Source organism: Myxine glutinosa, chromosome 2 (assembly GCF_964187855.1).
Source record: "Myxine glutinosa chromosome 2, kmMyxGlut1.1, whole genome shotgun sequence".
Taxonomy (NCBI): Eukaryota; Metazoa; Chordata; class Myxini; order Myxiniformes; family Myxinidae; genus Myxine; species Myxine glutinosa.
The window spans coordinates 246,787,672-246,806,252 of record NC_136262.1 but is presented as its reverse complement, the minus strand read 5'-3'; the positions used below and the strand labels follow the sequence as shown (position 1 = coordinate 246,806,252).

Here is an 18,581-nt window from a genome sequence, read left to right as displayed (position 1 = left end):
CACGCCCCAGATCGACGTCTGAATGCGGTGAAAATGTTCGAAAAGAAACGAAACCGCGAGCGAAGCACAAGTCCTGCGCGAGTCAAAATGGCCGACGGCCCGGTCTCGTGGCGCACCAGCACGGCGATGATTCTCTCCTGAATCGATAGCAAAACCTGAAATGCAGTTTAATCGGTCACAGCGATGACAACTCGGAATTCCTTTCCCGGAAACCCGAAAGTTCGCTCGTGACTCTTGCTCGCCAACGTTCGCTTCAGAACCCGGAGCAACTGGGCTTTCTTGTCCGACCTCTCTCGCTCCGCCCCCTTTTATTCTCCTTCCGCTTCATCGACGTCCGGTTCCTGTTTCATTTTAAAACATTCCTTTTACCTTTTGACAATAATAATTGCTATTTCCCTCAAACAACAATAATAATAATAATACATGGAACCAGAAATGTCTCAAGTGGATGAAAGCAACCACAACGGAAGTGATGAATCCATAACACTTTCCCTCTCTCTCCCAGTTCCCTTTCTCTCAACTGTAAGATTAATGAGATGGGAGAAAACCTTAACCAAAAATGACATCTTTTTGGTTTACCAAAGACAACGTCCAGAAATATATATATATATATATATATATATATATATATATATATATATATATATATATATATATATATATATATATATATATATATTGTTACGGCTCTCTACGTCGGCCTTTCCCCCTTAAGAAGGGGGGATTAATCCCCTTGTCCGTGACTGACCGACGTGAGTCCTAGGGGTCCCAACGCTCCTTCCGGTCGGGAGCAGCCAGGGTATTTGGTCTACAAAAAGTCCCAAGGACCTGAGTGCCACTCCTGACCGTGAAGCAGGGGAGGGACTCCCGCTCGAACCCCGGTTTTAGATGGTCTAGTTGCCGAGCGGTTTTTAGCAACCCGAAGTTCGAGTCATTAGCATTCACTAACCCGATTCCGAAACGTTGGCCAAATCGTGCCACAGGTATTCAATTGGGAAAAGACAAGGACGAAACGGATGTAAAGGAAAGAAGGCAGAGTAAGGACGAACAAATATAATTTATTACTAACTAATTATGTACAAGTCAAAAGTAACCAAGGAGAAGGAAGGATACGAAAATAAAGACAGAAAGAGGGACGGACCAGAAGGACACAGTGCAATTTCTAGCTTATACAGACTTACTTATAACCCAGGACAGAACAAACAAAGACAGACTCACACGAATGGGAAATGAAGGCAGGAATGGCGGGAAGGATGCGAAGGTGGGACCACAGGGCACAGCAAGCGGGTCCGCTCCGGGCGGGAAGCGAAGAGTCGGCAGTTCCTTGTATTCAGATTTACACCGCACACTGGCAGGGTCACTCGCTGCCCCGTCAGGGCTTCACGAGGCTGGTTGAAACGGGGCTGGTTGAAGCGGCTCTCTGCAGAAATCTCGCTTGTGCAGAACTCAGCTGGGTCACGCATCTGCCGACTCTCTCACGCATCTGCCGACTTTTCACGCATCTGCCGACTCTCTCACGCATCTGCCGACTCTCTCAAAAGGCTTGCGCGCGCGCTTTTATTGCGCCTGGGGCGATCAAGCCGCCAGCCTCCAGGACACGCCCATCGGTGAGCTCGCCTCGGCCTTGATTGGTCGTGAGGGCTCACCGATCCCGCCCCTAGAGGAGGCGTTGGCAAGGCCACACCTTGTTCCTGGTGCTGGGCTGACTCCTCCCACCTTCTGCTCCGAGATGACCTCGTGCTCAATGGAGTCTTGCGGCGAAAAACCCGGTCCCAAAGCAGCAGCGGCGAATGCAGAAAACCGCACGCAGAAAACCGCCCAATGCAGTTGGCAATGGCTGACAAAAAGGGGAATGCGGTTGGAAATGGAGGCTTTGGGGAATTTGAAAAGGGATTCTACCTTGTTCCAATTTGATGCAATGCAGTGTCAACTAATGGAAGACAGAACCTTAACCTAATACACAGAATAAGGAGATAACTACTGAAAAAAGGAAATCTATGATTTGCTACGTGAATGTATATGGAATAACTAAGAGGACGACCTTTGACCTTTATACACAAACTGGAGGGTGATATTTACAACAAGCTTCATTACACTTACAACGATAATAAAAAACACAACACAATTCTCAAATACACAACAATATATATATATATATATATATATGTATATATATATATATATATGTATATATATATATATATATATATATATATATATATATATATATATATTGTTACAGACGCGGTGGTGGATGTTGGTTTACCGAGCGGTTTGGTATGACCGCGCCTGCACGTTTACCCGATTATACTCGAACGTTGACTAAGTCGCGCTATGCTAAATCAATGATGGAAAAGACACAACGGCTGGATTGAAATGACACGACACCAAGGGTTCAGTTCTCAAGACCTCCGGAGGAGGTTATATTAGGGCGGAAGGTCAGATTACAACTACAAGAGGGACAGCATAGAAAGGCAGGCACTTAGACACACTCCTATATTAACCCCGACAGACGACGGATAAACGGGACAAAAACTGACTCACACGGGGATTGATGGCAAGGAAAGCGGGTAGTCGATGGCTCAAGGTGCACTCTTGGCTCAAGGACAGAATCGACCCGGTCCGGTCCAAAGATGCGGGGAGGTATCGTCGCGCTGGGGGTGGCGTCCTCTGCTCTCCGTAGTTCAGGCGCATCTCTCCACATCCGGTAAGTCGCTGCGTATATCCGGCGGGGAGTGACACGCCCTCGGCTCGTTAGCTCCGCCCCAGATGGAATCGGCCCGTTGCTTCTCATTGGGTGCGTGCGGGGGGGTTACCGGCTCCGCCCTTGACGAGGGGCCGACAGGCAGCCCCTTCTTGGTAACCCCGTCGGCGCACATGGGTAATGACGGCTAACCGAGCCGGAGTGAGGACGCACACTCCCCGCACGCCGCGCCCCTCTGTTGTTGTAGTTGTTGTTGTAGTTGTTGTTGTAGTTGTTGTTTCATGGGGAAGATGGGAGGAGGTAAGGGGAGGTCCTAAACTCACTACTGGTGCCATACGATCACATTCTGGTGCAACGAAGAGTCAGAATTAATGGAAACGAGTCCTTAACTGACATAGACTAAGAATAACTAGCAAGATGTCCTATAGTTGTCTACGTGAGATGCGGTGAACCTGGGCACGACATTTAATGGGGGAAAAAGGGGAAGGTCGGTTCTACAGAGTGTTATTTACAGGCAATGGGACTAGGGAATGGGGGATTGGGGATAGTTGGGGAGTATTGGGGAAATAGGGGAGTATTTACAAGCGGATATTGAGGCCAAATGCCATATCCGCAACATTGCACCCTTCTCTACCCTCGGGGTGTCCCGACCCGATAAATTTTTACCTATTTTAGTGTGGCACTCAGATGTAGTTCCCTCTACTATTAACTCTACCCTGAGTGCGACAGTTTTACAGATATTCACAAATGAGTAAATATGTCCCCCTGCGACGTTGCACCCTTCTCCTCACAGAAACACACCCACAGGATAACCGAATTGCGGAAAGAATTCGCAAACTAAACATACAGCCGGTAGGGAGCATTATTTACACAAGACTACGCTGATATTTACACTACGATCCAGGACCTGTTTTTGGAGGAACACATGCAGATGTTATGCATAGAGAGAGCACGCATGCCAGCATCGATACACCAACCCACGAGTGCTCTGTGGCCTTACGGCCTTTAATAACGTGCAGAGCACCCCTTCCAAGCATCAAAAGCACCACCCCATCACACAGTCAGCACCATCCGGTGCACCAATAAAATGTTTAGTGATCATTGTGTGGTGTCGCAGCCGGCCGATGTTCTGCCGCTGGTCTTGCCTTCGTGTGGTGCACTTGGCCTTCTTACTTCCTTAGAAAAATAAAGAAAGGCGCCAACCGCGTCCATTTCTTTATTGTGGCCGTCAGGGGGCCAACTGTTAGTGGTTCACCTTGTATGGCATAGGTGCCACGTTGACCCATAGGTCCATCCATGGGTGGTGCTTGGCCGCAAAAGAACTGCGGTCCATTGTGGGTGGCCACCAAAATTGCGGTCCATATGGTGTATCGATCCAGGCAGCAAGCAGCGAAAGTGCAGGCCCACAACTGCGTAGCCAGCACCTCTCTCTCCTCTCTCTCTGCCCCAAAGCCAGATCCTCGGAGGTGGGAGACAAAAGAAGAAGACAAGTGAGTAAGGTGGTAAGGGCGCAAAAGTGCACGCAATGTAAGATGATGCACACTGGGGGCACATGGGAACCAGGTGAGACAGGTACGTTCCTATCGTACGCCCCCCCCCCCACCAGGTAACCTACATGGCCCCTCCCTTACCCCTTACTGTATCCACACAACACAACACTACCCATAAACATCTACTTTACCAATCAACAAACGTCCCTACTGTCTTCCCCGTTCCTCCCATAAACCAAATTCGTCTTCTCTCCCTCCTAACCAATCAAATTTGCCATTTTCAACTCAACATCATAATTTGCTATCACCAATTCATCATCAGTCCCTCCTAGGGAGGGAGAGATGGAATCACCCCAATGTCTCATCCACGTCGTGATGCGTCTCACAAATCCTCAGCAATCTCATTTCCTGCAACAAAACAAAGAAAACACAGGTGTGGAGTCATCATCATCACCACAGGTAAGTGGCTGCGTATGGTGCGACAGGTTCATCACTCCTAACTATTTCCTAAATGACTTTAACAACTTTACACTACCCGGGGTCTTTCTCTGGCCAAACCATTGGCCCTCTTACACTATGGGTTCTAAAAACCAATTCCCATTGGCCAAACTGTGGTGCTTTTCAATTTGGGGTCTCACTCCCCCGATTCATCTCCCGGTGCCCTCGCACAATTTCTGGGCCGCGGCGTGTACCTCTCCCAGCGGGTCTACCCACCTGCACACCTCCACCACTGCAGTTGCCTCCGAGCTTACCTGCTCCTTACCCTAACCTAACTACCTGGGGAAGGCCCTCTGGCGCTCTCCCCACTCGGTGCCCTCTCTGGCACTGGGCTACCCGATCCACACCCGGGATCCTCAGGCACTCACTCACAACTACCGGCTCCCAGAGCCCACCTGCGGCCTCACCTGACCGACATCCTCACAGTGGTGGAGTGCCCAACCAACTACACACACTAACAGGCTACACGCCCAGCCATTTCCACAACACTAATGCACCCATCCACAATACCATTCTGTCACCCGCACCACAGATGCCAATATCCAACCACAATTTACCTGTACCCTCTACCTAACACTTACACTACCCGCCCCGGGTATCCGTGATGGGGGTCCACTCTTCCCCCATTCACACCTTCGCACCATGCACACCACTCCGTACCACTTACTCCAACTCTCTCCACACACCTGTACCTGCACACCTGTGCTCTCACACCTGGTGCCACCTGCACCCTTCTCTCCCCAAGCGCATTCGCGCTGATCCACAACACTCATTACTCACACACTGTTCCACACACCTGTCCAGTTGCACACCTGTGCAATCACACCTGTTCAATTCTCAACCACACGGCATCATCTCAGCTAACTACTCCCCTCTGAAACTTGCGCTTCCCAGTCGTCCCTTTAAACTATTGCGCTCCCACGTCATTATCATCCATACTAATCTACCTGCGTCCCCACTACAGGTATCAGTCACTAACTAACCTTAACGTTACCTAATGTCATCTTCGCTAGATCCCTACAATATAACCTAACCCACCCGGGCTAGTTTTCACTGCCATCAACCCCATAAGCTATTGCTCCTTTGCCCCACTATATGGGAAGGGTGGCAAGGATGACTCACAAAGGATGCCCATCGCTCCCTACCAATTTTGCACATCAAATTTCAACAAATCAAAAATTTGCCAATCACTACCCATCATCTGCCAATCACTACTGCCAATCCCTTGCCAATCATCAAATTTTGTTTTTCTCTAATTTTGGGGCCAAAACACTAACCTCATCACCCAGTCTACTCACTAATGCCTCTCGGTGCGCCAATTCCTGTCCAAAGCCCGGCTTCGTAAAGCCAAGCCATGAATGCGGGTTGTTCTGTGCCAGCGGCTGGATGCGTCCGGCACTCGGTGCAGGGACGGGGGCTTACCCGGGCCGAGATCCCACGCACCATCTCGGCGTGGAGCCATCCAATGTCCCGATCTCGACCTGCCGGAATGCCTCAACAAAAAGTGGTCGCCATGACGACCCTTTCTATCGGGCTGCCCGCTCCGCCTAGTGGAGCACGGACGCGGCCGTTCAAAGCGAGGCCCAGCACGCACCGAGGGCCCGATTCGGCTAAAAGTCGACCTAACCTCTAACCCGGTTACCTTCGATGCCTCACCTGCATGCTTACACCCCGCAGCCCGTTCCTTGCTCACACATCCCACCGTTTCCATGCTCCTCGTACCGTTCCTTACACACCCAGGTACACCCATTCCACTCACAGCCTTGGTCACACACCTGACCACCGAACACTTTGGCACACATTCGTTGGTCGCACACCTTACCAACACACCTCTTCGCGCCCCCTCCTCTGTCACCTCCTCTGTGACAATCACAGGTGTGCTCTCATTCGCACACCCAACCACGTGCCTCACCACCAACTCCAGCGTGCATTCCCACTCACGCTCTACCATTCCAGGTGTGCATCCTTCCATCCCAGGTGTACATCCTCGCTCACCTGTCACAACCAACTCACTCTCCTTGTCACTCTCACTACTCTCACCTCCATTCTTGACAGCGCACTCACCCTTACTCTTGACAGCGCACTCTTTCCTCATGCACCTGTCCGTCACACACCTTTCTCGCGCACACTCTCCCGTCACACCCTCTGTAACACTCACCACACCGCGCTTCCATGTGCTCCCTCGCACACGCGCTACGACCGACTCACTCTCGCCAGCACCCTCACTCCTTGGCACGCACTTTTTCCTCACACACCCCAGAGTCGGACTTTCTCGCACACCTCTTTTTTCGCACACCAGACCTGTCGCACACTTCACCAACGGCCTCTCACGAACACCCGGGTCCATCTCGACCCCCAAGCTTCTTAAATCCCCTGGCGCATCATACGCACGACCATATTGGTCTCCACTTACAACGGGTCCTCTTCCTCTTCGCTTCTCCTCCATCACCTGCGAATCCCTCATCCGGTTAATGAGCACATCATCACGATTCGAACACAGACTTTGGACCAATTCTTTTATCTCCTCTTTTATCTCTTTCTTATCCCTTCTCCGTCGCTTCTTAATTTCGCTCATCCCCTCTTCCACTTCTTCTAATTTCTGCTTCACCTCTTTTATTCCCCGGTACGTCTCCTCAAGCTCATCCTCTAAGGCTACCTTGACCGTTTCCATGTGCGTCCTCACCTGCCGGTCCTTCGTCTCCATTACCTCTATCACCTCGTCCAACCTCGTTGTCAGTCCCTCACGTACCATCTGACATTCCCTCTTCGTCGCTACCAAGTCATTTTTTAGGTCATTTTGTGTCGCTTTTAAACCTCCTAATACCACAGTGTTCCTTTGAACCTGCTCCGTTAGTCCTTTTTGTCCCTCCGTCAGCTGTTCCACCTCCTGCGTCAGGTCCTCTATGCCCCCTTGTAACTTTACAGTCCCCTTTCTCACCTCCTTCTCCATGTGCTCCTTACAGTGCCTCACCTCCTCGCGCACTCCTCCGACCTCCTCACTCACACCTCTTCTGATCTCCTCTCCCATCACTTGCATCTCCTGCCCAGATGCCACCCTCATCTGCTCCATTTCCTCCCTGTGAGCATCCAGTTTGGTTTCTACCCCCATTCTGACCCCCTCTATCTGCTGCCCCATTTGTTTAACTTCCCTTTCCGCTTGGTCCCTCATGTCCCTCAATTTGCCTTCCATTCTGTTTTCTAACCCCTCTAACCCCTGTTGCATCCCTTCCATTTGATTCTCTTGAGCGGCCATTCTGTTTTCTACCCCCATTAACCCATTCTTTACTTCTTTTATCCCGTTGTCTAACCCCTCAAAATTATTGTCTAACTTCCCAAATTTCTTGTCTAACTCCTCAAAATTATTGTCTAACTTCCCAAATTTCTTGTCTAACTCCTCAAAATTATTGTCTAACTTCCCAAATTTCTTGTCTAATCCCTTAAAATTATTGTCTAACCCCTCACCGGTACCCCTCGCATCGTCCCTCATTACCCCCATTTGGTTTCCCATTACCCCCAATTGCTCACTCTGAGCATCCATCCGGTTCCCCATTACCCCCATTTGGCCCTCCATTCGCTCACCCTGAGCCCTCATTCCCACAATTTGGTCTCCCATTCGTTCCATAAGGGCCCTCATTTGCAGGAGGAAAAGGTTCGAATCCACCAGGGGCGCTGCCACGGTCGCGGGCGTGGACGCCGTGGCCACCTCGTGCGCGACAACGCTATTTTGCGACCCTGCCGCCCTCACTGCTTCGCTCTCCTCGCGTCCCTCAATTTGGTCCTGGACCGACCCTGCCTCACTCTCCCCTACCGGACCCCAGCTGTCTTGATCCGCCATAGCGCGACTTTCAAAATTCGGGTTTTTATTTTCGTAAAACAAATTCAAATTTCGCCGTTATAATTTCGAGCGCGGGAAATGCGCTCCGGATCGAATTCTACCTCCCCAACACCAATTGTTACCCTAGTGGTACAATTGGTGTTCCAAAATTTGGGCCTAATAAATTTAGTCCCCGGTCCGAATTCCACTCCTCGACACCAATTGTTACAGACGCGGTGGTGGATGTTGGTTTACCGAGCGGTTTGGTATGACCGCGCCTGCACGTTTACCCGATTATACTCGAACGTTGACTAAGTCGCGCTATGCTAAATCAATGATGGAAAAGACACAACGGCTGGATTGAAATGACACGACACCAAGGGTTCAGTTCTCAAGACCTCCGGAGGAGGTTATATTAGGGCGGAAGGTCAGATTACAACTACAAGAGGGACAGCATAGAAAGGCAGGCACTTAGACACACTCCTATATTAACCCCGACAGACGACGGATAAACGGGACAAAAACTGACTCACACGGGGATTGATGGCAAGGAAAGCGGGTAGTCGATGGCTCAAGGTGCACTCTTGGCTCAAGGACAGAATCGACCCGGTCCGGTCCAAAGATGCGGGGAGGTATCGTCGCGCTGGGGGTGGCGTCCTCTGCTCTCCGTAGTTCAGGCGCATCTCTCCACATCCGGTAAGTCGCTGCGTATATCCGGCGGGGAGTGACACGCCCTCGGCTCGTTAGCTCCGCCCCAGATGGAATCGGCCCGTTGCTTCTCATTGGGTGCGTGCGGGGGGGGTTACCGGCTCCGCCCTTGACGAGGGGCCGACAGGCAGCCCCTTCTTGGTAACGCCGTCGGCGCACATGGGTAATGGCGGCTAACCGAGCCGGAGTGAGGACGCACACTCCCCGCACGCCGCGCCCCTCTGTTGTTGTAGTTGTTGTTGTAGTTGTTGTTGTAGTTGTTGTTGTAGTTGTTGTTTCATGGGGAAGATGGGAGGAGGTAAGGGGAGGTCCTAAACTCACTACTGGTGCCATACGATCACATTCTGGTGCAACGAAGAGTCAGAATTAATGGACACGAGTCCTTAACTGACATAGACTAAGAATAACTAGCAAGATGTCCTATAGTTGTCTACGTGAGATGCGGTGAACCTGGGCACGACATTTAATGGGGGAAAAAGGGGAAGGTCGGTTCTACAGAGTGTTATTTACAGGCAATGGGACTAGGGAATGGGGGATTGGGGATAGTTGGGGAGTATTGGGGAAATAGGGGAGTATTTACAAGCGGATATTGAGGCCAAATGCCATATCCGCAACAATATATATATATATATATATATATATATATATATATATATTGTTGTGGATATGAGAATGTTTTTAAAAATTTTATTGTTGTTGTAAAAGGTTGTTGAAAATATCGCCCCTCCTCCCTCCGTTTGTGGTTGTATAAAGGTCAAAGGGCGTTCCCGTAGTTAGTTCCATAAAGCATACATGAAGGACACCATAATACCCCTGTTCAGTAGTTTATTTCCTTATTATGTGTATTAGGTTAAGGCTTTGTCTTCCATTAAGATGACACTCCATTGCACCAAGTGAAACAAGATAGATCCACTTTCATTCCTATTCCCAAAACCTCCATTTACAACTGCGTCATTGCCAAGCCTCAATTGCCAATTACATCCCCTCCAAGCCTCAATTACCAACTGCACTGGGCAGTTTGCCAGGTTTGCTACAGCTGTGGGTTGTTGATTTCGCCCCAAAACCACCATTGAACATGTGCTCGGGTCGGGGAAGAAGGGCGTGTCCCCACCTCGTCACAGAGGGGAGGAGTGAGTCAGCCCCACTCAACCAACCACGAACAAGGGGTTGGACTTGGAGAGGGTGTGGAGAGAAACATCAAGGAGGTTCGCGAAGGTTCAGGGGCGTGGCATATATAACCCGCAGAAGGCGCCCCCACCTCAGATGAGTCCTGGAAAGAGCACGCGACGTACACACAGCAGCAGCAGCAGCAGCCACAGCAGCAGCCACAGCAGCTTGGGGCCTTGACGGCAGTTCTTGAGTAGGGCCACGAAGGAACGACGGCTGCTAAACGCGCCGATCGTGCTGCAGTACCCGTGGACCTTCCTCTCCCTCCAGCCATTCACCTCCTGCCAGTCCTATCATCATTCCCCGCGTGAGTCTGTCCTTGTTTGTTCTGTCCCTGGGTTAATTAAGACTGTAGGTAAGCTAGCATTGCACTGTGTCTCTAATATCTTCTGTAAATTATTTTCTTATCTTTCCTTCTTCCTTGGTTTCTTTCAATCCTGTAAATAGTAATAAATAATAATCGTATTTCAAACCTTTTTGTCTCCTTCTTCTTCTTCACCCCTCCTGCCAGTCCTATCATCATTCCCCGCGTGAGTCTGTCCTTGTTTGTTCTGTCCCTGGGTTAATTAAGACTGTAGGTAAGCTAGCATTGCACTGTGTCTCTATAATATCTTCTGTAAATTATTTTCTTATCTTTCCTTCTTCCTTGGTTTCTTTCAATCCTGTAAATAGTAATAAATAATAATCGTATTTCAAACCTTTTTGTCTCCTTCTTCTTCTTCACATCCGTGTCGCCTTAGTCTTTTCCTCATTGAATATCTGTGGCGCGATTTTGGCCAACGTTCAGAAATCGGGTTAGTCGGGGTAACTGTTCGGCCGCGGCGCCATCCGCTCGGCAAAACAACATCTTGTCCGCGGTCCGTAACAATTGGTGTCTACGAGTGAGATACGAGGCCCGAACCAAATTTTAAAAACATCTAGAAAAAAATTTGGTCAAAATTTGGAGCGGCCAAAATTTGTTTTGTTTTAGAAAAAACCCGAACTTTGAAATCGCGCCATGGCTAGTCAAGGCGATCGGATGCCGGTGGGGGAACTAGAAGAGGGGTTAGGAGTAACCCAGGATCAGAGGGAAGAAATAGAGGAGAGCAATGAGGAGGTGGTTGAGGAGGTATCAGGCGCACAAAATGGCGCCCTCGCGCACATGGTTATTGCGGCACCAAATTTAGCCGCGCCCGTGGTCGCGGCAGCCGAGCCCGCAGTGCCAATGGACTTTTGCCTATTTATGACGCATTTCATGGCATCTATGAAGGGTGACAGTAGGGGATTGGATGCAATGATGGCTACCCAGGGAATCGACATGAAAAAAAGGAGGTAGGAAGCAAGGGACAACCCGGAGGGATATCGGGAGCGAATAAACGACAGCATAAAAAAAATGGGGGAGATCGTAGACGGCATGGGAAGCGGGAGAGGCACATCGGTGCACGACGAGGTAAAGCAGGTCGAGAAGCGCTGGTTGAGCGAGGCGGAGAAAAGCGCGGGTACAATGACGGGGAAAGAGATCGCGACCCGGGGTATGGAGCAGCCGGCGACCGCTGAGGTAGAAGAGGGTGTTTTATTAAAGCCAGCGGTCGTCGTGGGGAATAAAGAAAGAGCAGTAGTGGGTATAATTAAAATTGAAGAGACGACGGAGGTAGCCCAGGAATCGGAGGAAGGAATGGAAACTGTACAAAGTCCGTGCTCACATCACGATGCTGTGCTCATTAATCCTTATAAAGATTTGCAGGTGTTGGTGCAGGGAGGAAGAAGAACCCTGAAGGTGAGACGGGCTGCATGTGGTGCCGGGAGATTTTGTAAAAGGGGGTTTGGCGCGAAGAGAATAGTCGTGCGATTGGGGTCAATATGGCACCCGGGCGTTGGTGAAGGGTCCGGTGTGAGTGGAAATAGCACGCGTGTGGAAAAAAAGTGTGCGTCAAGGGGTGAGCGTGTTACGAAGCGCGAGTGTGATACCGAGTGTGAGCGAGAATGCACGTCGGGGTGTACGGAGTGTGACACAGGGAGTGAGAGCAATACGGAGTGTACGTGCGAGGGTGAGTGTGACACGGAGAGTAAGGTGGTGGTGGAATGTGTGCGAGGAAGCACACCTGAGTTGGTCGTGGCACGGGTGTGGGAGAGCCCATCTGAGCGCGTTAGTGGGTGGATGCAAGAGTGCACGCCCATGGTGAGTGGTACGGAGTACGTACCGAGGGAGAGTGCGCAAGACGGTGCGCGAGGGGTGTTAAGGGAGTGTGCGAACGGCGAGTGTGCGCGGGAGGTGTGGTGTGTAACAGGGAGTGCGTGGGTGGAATGTATGGACGGCATTGGAATGCCGGGTTTTGTGAGTGTCAAAAGGGTCGCGTGTGCGTGTGGGCATGCGAGTAAAGCATCGACGATGAACGGGTTAGCGTTTAGGGCGACGGATAGCCGATGCGAGCACTCGGGGCACGGTGCGCTTTGTTGGATGCCAGGCCCGGCGCGGATCGATGCTGCGTCGCTTCTCTTCGAAGCGTCGTTGCCGATTCGGGCTTCGCCCCGCCCTGCACGGTCGAGTCCGGGCCTTGTCGGGCGAGGCGACCGGTCCGGTTCAAGGGCGAGTGGGAGGAAGCGGAACGGTGCCCCCTGGCGGGGACCGTGTTCCGACCGGGGGAGATTGAGCCATCGGGCCCGGGACCGCAAGGTACCGCGCCGAGATGGTGCGTGGAATCTCGGCCCGACCAAACCACCTCCCTTGAACCGAAAGCCGGACGGATTCAACCTGCAGGCGACCAAACCACCCGAATTCATTGCTCGGCTTTGCGAAGCCGAGTTTAATGATGTCATGACGCACCGAGGCTAGGATATAGCGGACTGTGATGATGGTGATACTGATAGTGTTTTTGGATTCGAAATTTTGGAATAGAAAATTTTTGATTGGTTGGAATTTGGTGAGCAAAATTGGTAGTGAGAAATACCCGATGTGGTGGGATGGCAACTCTGCCATCTCTCACAGAGGGGGCAAAGGAGCACTAGATTTATGGGGTTTGGCAGTGAAAACTAGCCCGGGAGGGTTAGGATATAATGATAGGGACCTAGAAGATGACCTTAGGTAATGTTAAGATTAGGTAGTGACAATGATACCTGTAGTGGGGACGCAGGTAGATTAGAGTGGATGATAATGACGTGGTATGTGCTTAGTTTAAAGGGAAGACGGGGAGCATTAAGTTAGCAGGGCAACAGGTAGATTAGATGATGCCGTGTGAGTGTTGGAGGTGTATTCAGAAGTATATTGTGAAAAGTGTGTGGTTAAAAGGTGTGATTGCACAGGTGTGCAACTGAACAGGTGTATGGAGCAGTGTATGAGTGAATGATAGTGATGTGAGTTGTGCTGACCAAATGGTCCAGGAAGGAAGGAGGGTGCAGGTGGCACCAGGTGTGATTGCACAGGTGTGCAACAACAGGTGTATGGAGAATGGTTGTGTGAAATACATGGAGTGTGGAATACATGGAGTGTGGAATATATGGAGTATTGGAATGGATGGTCGTGGAGTGAGTATGGTGGAAACTATGGAGTGGAGTGGATGGTGCGAAGGTGTGAATGGGGGAAGGATGGACCCCATCACGAATACCCGGGGAGGGTAGTGTAAGTGTTAGGTAGAGGGTATAAGTAAATTGTGGTTGGATATTGGCATCTGTGGTGCGGGTGAAAGAATGGTATTTGGATGGGTGCATTAGTGTTGTGGAAATGGCTGGGCGTGTAGCCTGTTAGTGTGTGTAGTTGGTTTCGGCACTCCACCACTGTGAGGATGTCGGCCAGGTGAGGCCGCAGGTGGGCTCTGGGAGCCGGTAGAGTTGTTGTGGATTGGGCCCGAGGATCCGGAGGACGGACCCGGGTAGCCCAGTGCCAGAGGGCACCGAGGGGTGACAGAGCCAGGAGGGGCCTTCCCCAGTTAGATAGGTTAGGTGAGGAGCTAGGTAAGCTCGGGTGGCAACTACAGTGGTGGAGGTGTGCAAGTGGGTAGGCCTGCTGGGAGAGCTACACGCCCCAGTCCTGAAATTGTGCAAGGGCACAGGGAGTTGCATCGGGGGAGTGAGACCCCAAATTGAGAAGCACCACAGTTTGGTCAATGGGAATTTGGTTCTTAAAACCGCATAGAGTAAGATGGCCAATGGTTTGGCAGGGAAAGACCCCGGGTAGTGTAAAGTGTGTTAATGTCATTTAGAGGATAGTTAGGATGAAAATCTCCTTGCACCATCTACATCCACTCACCTGAGGTGACGTAACTCCACACCATGCCATGTTTTATTATTTTTATTGATGCAGATGTTTGGAATGTGAGATGCATCATGACGTGGGTGTGACATTGTGCTTTGTGTTCCATCTCTTCCTCCTTATGAGGATTGATGATGAATTGGGTGATGGCAAATTTTGGATAGTGGGATTGTGAAAACTAATTTGGTGTAGGGGAAATATGGGGAAGACGTGACATTAGCGACGAATTTGTAAATGTGTAGATTTTGTAAATATGGGGTAAGGGCAAGGGTAGAGTAGGTGACAGGGGGGGTGACGTACGGTAGGGACGAGCTTTCTCACTTCGCTCTCCGTACGCACTTCGCCTTGCATTGCCTTATTGATGTGTACCCTTGTGACCTTACCCCTCGCTCATCTGTCTTTCCCCCTTTTGTCTCCCACACGAGGACCTGTGCGCCACTGGGCGCCGAGGGGAGCGTGCGTGAGTCGGCCATTGTGCGCACGAATCTCTCGCAACCACAGCTGTCTGCATCGATGCACCACATTATGGACCACATGTCTGTGGCTGAGCACCACTGATGGACCCCATGGGTTGGGGCATGGCCCCTCTGCTGGAACCGGCCATGAAGGCCCGAAATCTTGCTGGCGGACCTTGGCCACAGGGAACCGATGCCCCACAGGTGAACCACACTAGTCGGCCCCCTGTGGGCCATAAATAAAATAAAAATGGACACGTTGGGTGCATTTCATTTTATGTTCAAATAGGCCGCCAGCAAAGAAGTTGACAACATCTGGAAGAATAACAATAGCCAGCAGAGGGAGCCGAAGAGGAAGACCAGCACCAGGGTTTGTTGTATTTATTTTATTCATGAACAGTGATGACTGTGCACCGATTGGTGCTTAAAGGGTGTTTTGGTGCGTTTATGGGTGCTTTCATGGTGCATTGATGCAGAGCAGACTGTCTCTCCCCCCCAAAAGAACAATCACAGGTCCTGGGTTACGTTTTGTAAATAAAAGCAGAGCCATTGTAAATAATGCTCCCCACCGTAAATGTATAGCTTGAAGACCATTCTGCAATTCGGTTAACTGTGGGCATGATTCTGTTAGGCAGGGTGCAATGGAGCAGCGGGACATATTTATTTATGTTTTAAAACTGTCGCACTCAGGGTCAGGTTAAATGTAGAGGGAACTACACCTACGTGCCACACTAAAAGTTAAAGTTATAGGCCCGGGACGAGCCTAAGAGGAGGAGGGTGCAGTGTTGTGGATATGAGAATGGTTTTTTATTTTTTATTGTTGTTGTAAAAGGTTGTTGAAAATATCACCCCTCTTCCCTCCGTTTGTGGTTGTATAAAGGTCAAAGTGCGTTCCCATACTTAGTTCCATAAAGCATACATGAAGGACACCATAATACCCCTGTTCAGTAGTTTATTTCCTTATTATGTGTATTAGGTTAAGGCTTTGTCTTCCATTAAGATGACACTCCATTGCACCAAGTGAAACAAGATAGATCCACTTTCATTCCTATTCCCAAAACCTCCATTTCCAACTGCGTCATTGCCAAGCCTCAATTGCCAATTACATCCCCTCCAAGCCTCAATTACCAACTGCACTGGGCAGTTTGCCAGGTTTCTACAGCTGTGGGTTGTTGATTTCGCCCCAAAACCACCATTGAACATGTGCTCGGGCCGGGGAAGAAGGGCATGTCCCCACCTCGTCACAGAGGGGAGGAGTGAGTCAGCCCCACTCAACCAACCACGAACAAGGGGTTGGACTTGGAGAGGGTGTGGAGAGAAACATCAAGGAGGTTCGCGAAAGTTCAGGGACGTGGCATATATAACCCGCAGAAGGCGCCCCCACCTCAGATGAGTCCTGGAAAGAGCACGCGACGTACACACAGCAGCAGCAGCAGCAGCCACAGCAGCAGCCACAGCAGCTTGGGGCCTTGACGGCAGTTCTTGAGCAGGGCCGCGAAGGAACGACGGCTGCTAAACGTGCCGATCGTGCTGCAGTACCCGTGGACCTTCCTCTCCCTCCAGCCATTCACCTCCTGCCAGTCCTATCATCATTCCCCGCGTGAGTCTGTCCTTGTTTGTTCTGTCCCTGGGTTAATTAAGACTGTAGGTAAGCTAGCATTGCATTGTGTCTCTAATATCTTCTGTAAATTATTTTCTTATCTTTCCTTCTTCCTTGGTTTCTTTCAATCCTGTAAATAGTAATAAATAATAATCGTATTTCAAACCTTTTTGTCTCCTTCTTCTTCTTCACATCCGTGTCGCCTTAGTCTTTTCCTCATTGAATATCTGTGGCGCGATTTTGGCCAACGTTCAGGAATCGGGTTAGTCGGGGTAACTGTTCGGCCGCGGCGCCATCCGCTCGGCAAAACAACATCTTGTCCACGGTCCGTAACAATATATATATATATACATATATATACATATATATATATATATATATATATATATATATATATATATATATATATATATATATATATATATATATATATATATATATATATATATATATATATATATATATATACGTATATATATATATATATATATATATATATATATATATATATATATATATATATTGTATATATATATATACTAGCAGAAATACCCGGCATTGCCGGGGCGGGGAGGGGGGAGGGGAGGGGAGGGGAATGGGGGGGGAGGGGAGAAGATGGGGGGGAGGGGAGAAGATGGGGGGGAGGGGAGAAGATGGGGGGGAGGGGAGAAGAGGGGAGAAGAGGGGAAGGGGGAGGGGGAGAAGAGGGGAAGGGGGAGGGGGAGAGGTGGAGAAGAGGGGGAGGGGGAGAGGGGAGAAGAGGGGGGATGGGGAGGGTGAGGGATGGGAGGGGGAGGGGGTGGGAGGGAGGGATGGGAGGGAGAGGGGGAGGGGGAGGGGGGGAGGATGAGGGATGGGAGGGTGAGGGGTGGGAGGGGGGAGGGGGAGGGGAGGGTGAGGGGTGGGATGGGGGAGGGGAGGGGGGGAGGATGAGGGATGGGAGGGTGAGGGGTGGGAGGGGGGAGGGGAGGGGGGGAGGATGAGGGATGGGAGGGTGAGGGGGGTGGCAGGGGGGAGGGGAAAAGGTAGGGGAGGGGGGAGAGGGAAAAGGGAGGGGAGGAGGGAGAGGGAAAGGGGAGAAGGGGAGGGGGTAGGGTGGAGGGGAAGGGGGGAGGGGGGATGAGGAGGGGGAGGGTGAGGGATGGGAGGGGCAGGGGATGGGGGGAGGGGGAAAGGGGAGGGGGGAGGGGAGGGGGAGGGGGAAAGGGGAGGGGGGAGGGGAGGGGGGAGGGGAAAAGGGAGGGGGAGGGGGGGAGAGGGAAAAGGGAGGGGGAGGGGAGAAGGGGAGGGGGTAGGGTGGAGGGGGGAGGGAGGGGGAGGACGGAGGGGGAAGGGAGGGGGAGGGGAGGGGGGAGGACGGACGGGGGAGGAGGAAGGGGGAGGAGGAAGGGGGGAGGGAAGGGGGAGGGAAGGGGAGGGCCAGTCAACAATGACGTTGCAGTTCTCATGGTCGGAGAGCAGCACAACAATCGCGACATCGTCCTGCATCTTCGCAAGAGCACGAAGCGGATTTGGAGACTCACCGATCCTGTGACCCACGCCCTCCAGTACCGGCGTTGCTGGGCAGGGGAAGGGAGACCCGTACATTCCCAACCCGTACATTCGCCCTCTCGACTCAAGCTCGTATTCGATTCGTATTCGAAATCGAAAGGGGAAAGGGGAAATCCTTCGTATTCGAATTCGTAAACACGAAATATGAATTAAAATGTAATTCATATCGCACAAAATCGACACAAAACACGATCGCATAAAGGTGAAAAAACGCATTCGCTTTTCACCCTGAATTACGTGCAAACGTGTGACGTGTGACGTGTGACGGGTTGGAACATCACGTGATCGCTCTGAGCGAATCAGTGAGCGGCTGAGATTAGCGGGTACTTCGCTGAAATGCGCTGAGGTAAATATGAATAAAAAATATGG

At 50.8% G+C, this 18,581-nt stretch overlaps 1 protein-coding gene across 1 annotated transcript in view; it reads right to left on the bottom strand.

Moving 5' to 3' along the window:
- The window catches only part of LOC137420686 (rhotekin), a 274,341-nt gene that overhangs the window by 180,420 nt on the left and 75,340 nt on the right, over nt 1-18,581 (bottom strand). The gene's annotated exons all lie outside the window — the stretch shown is intronic.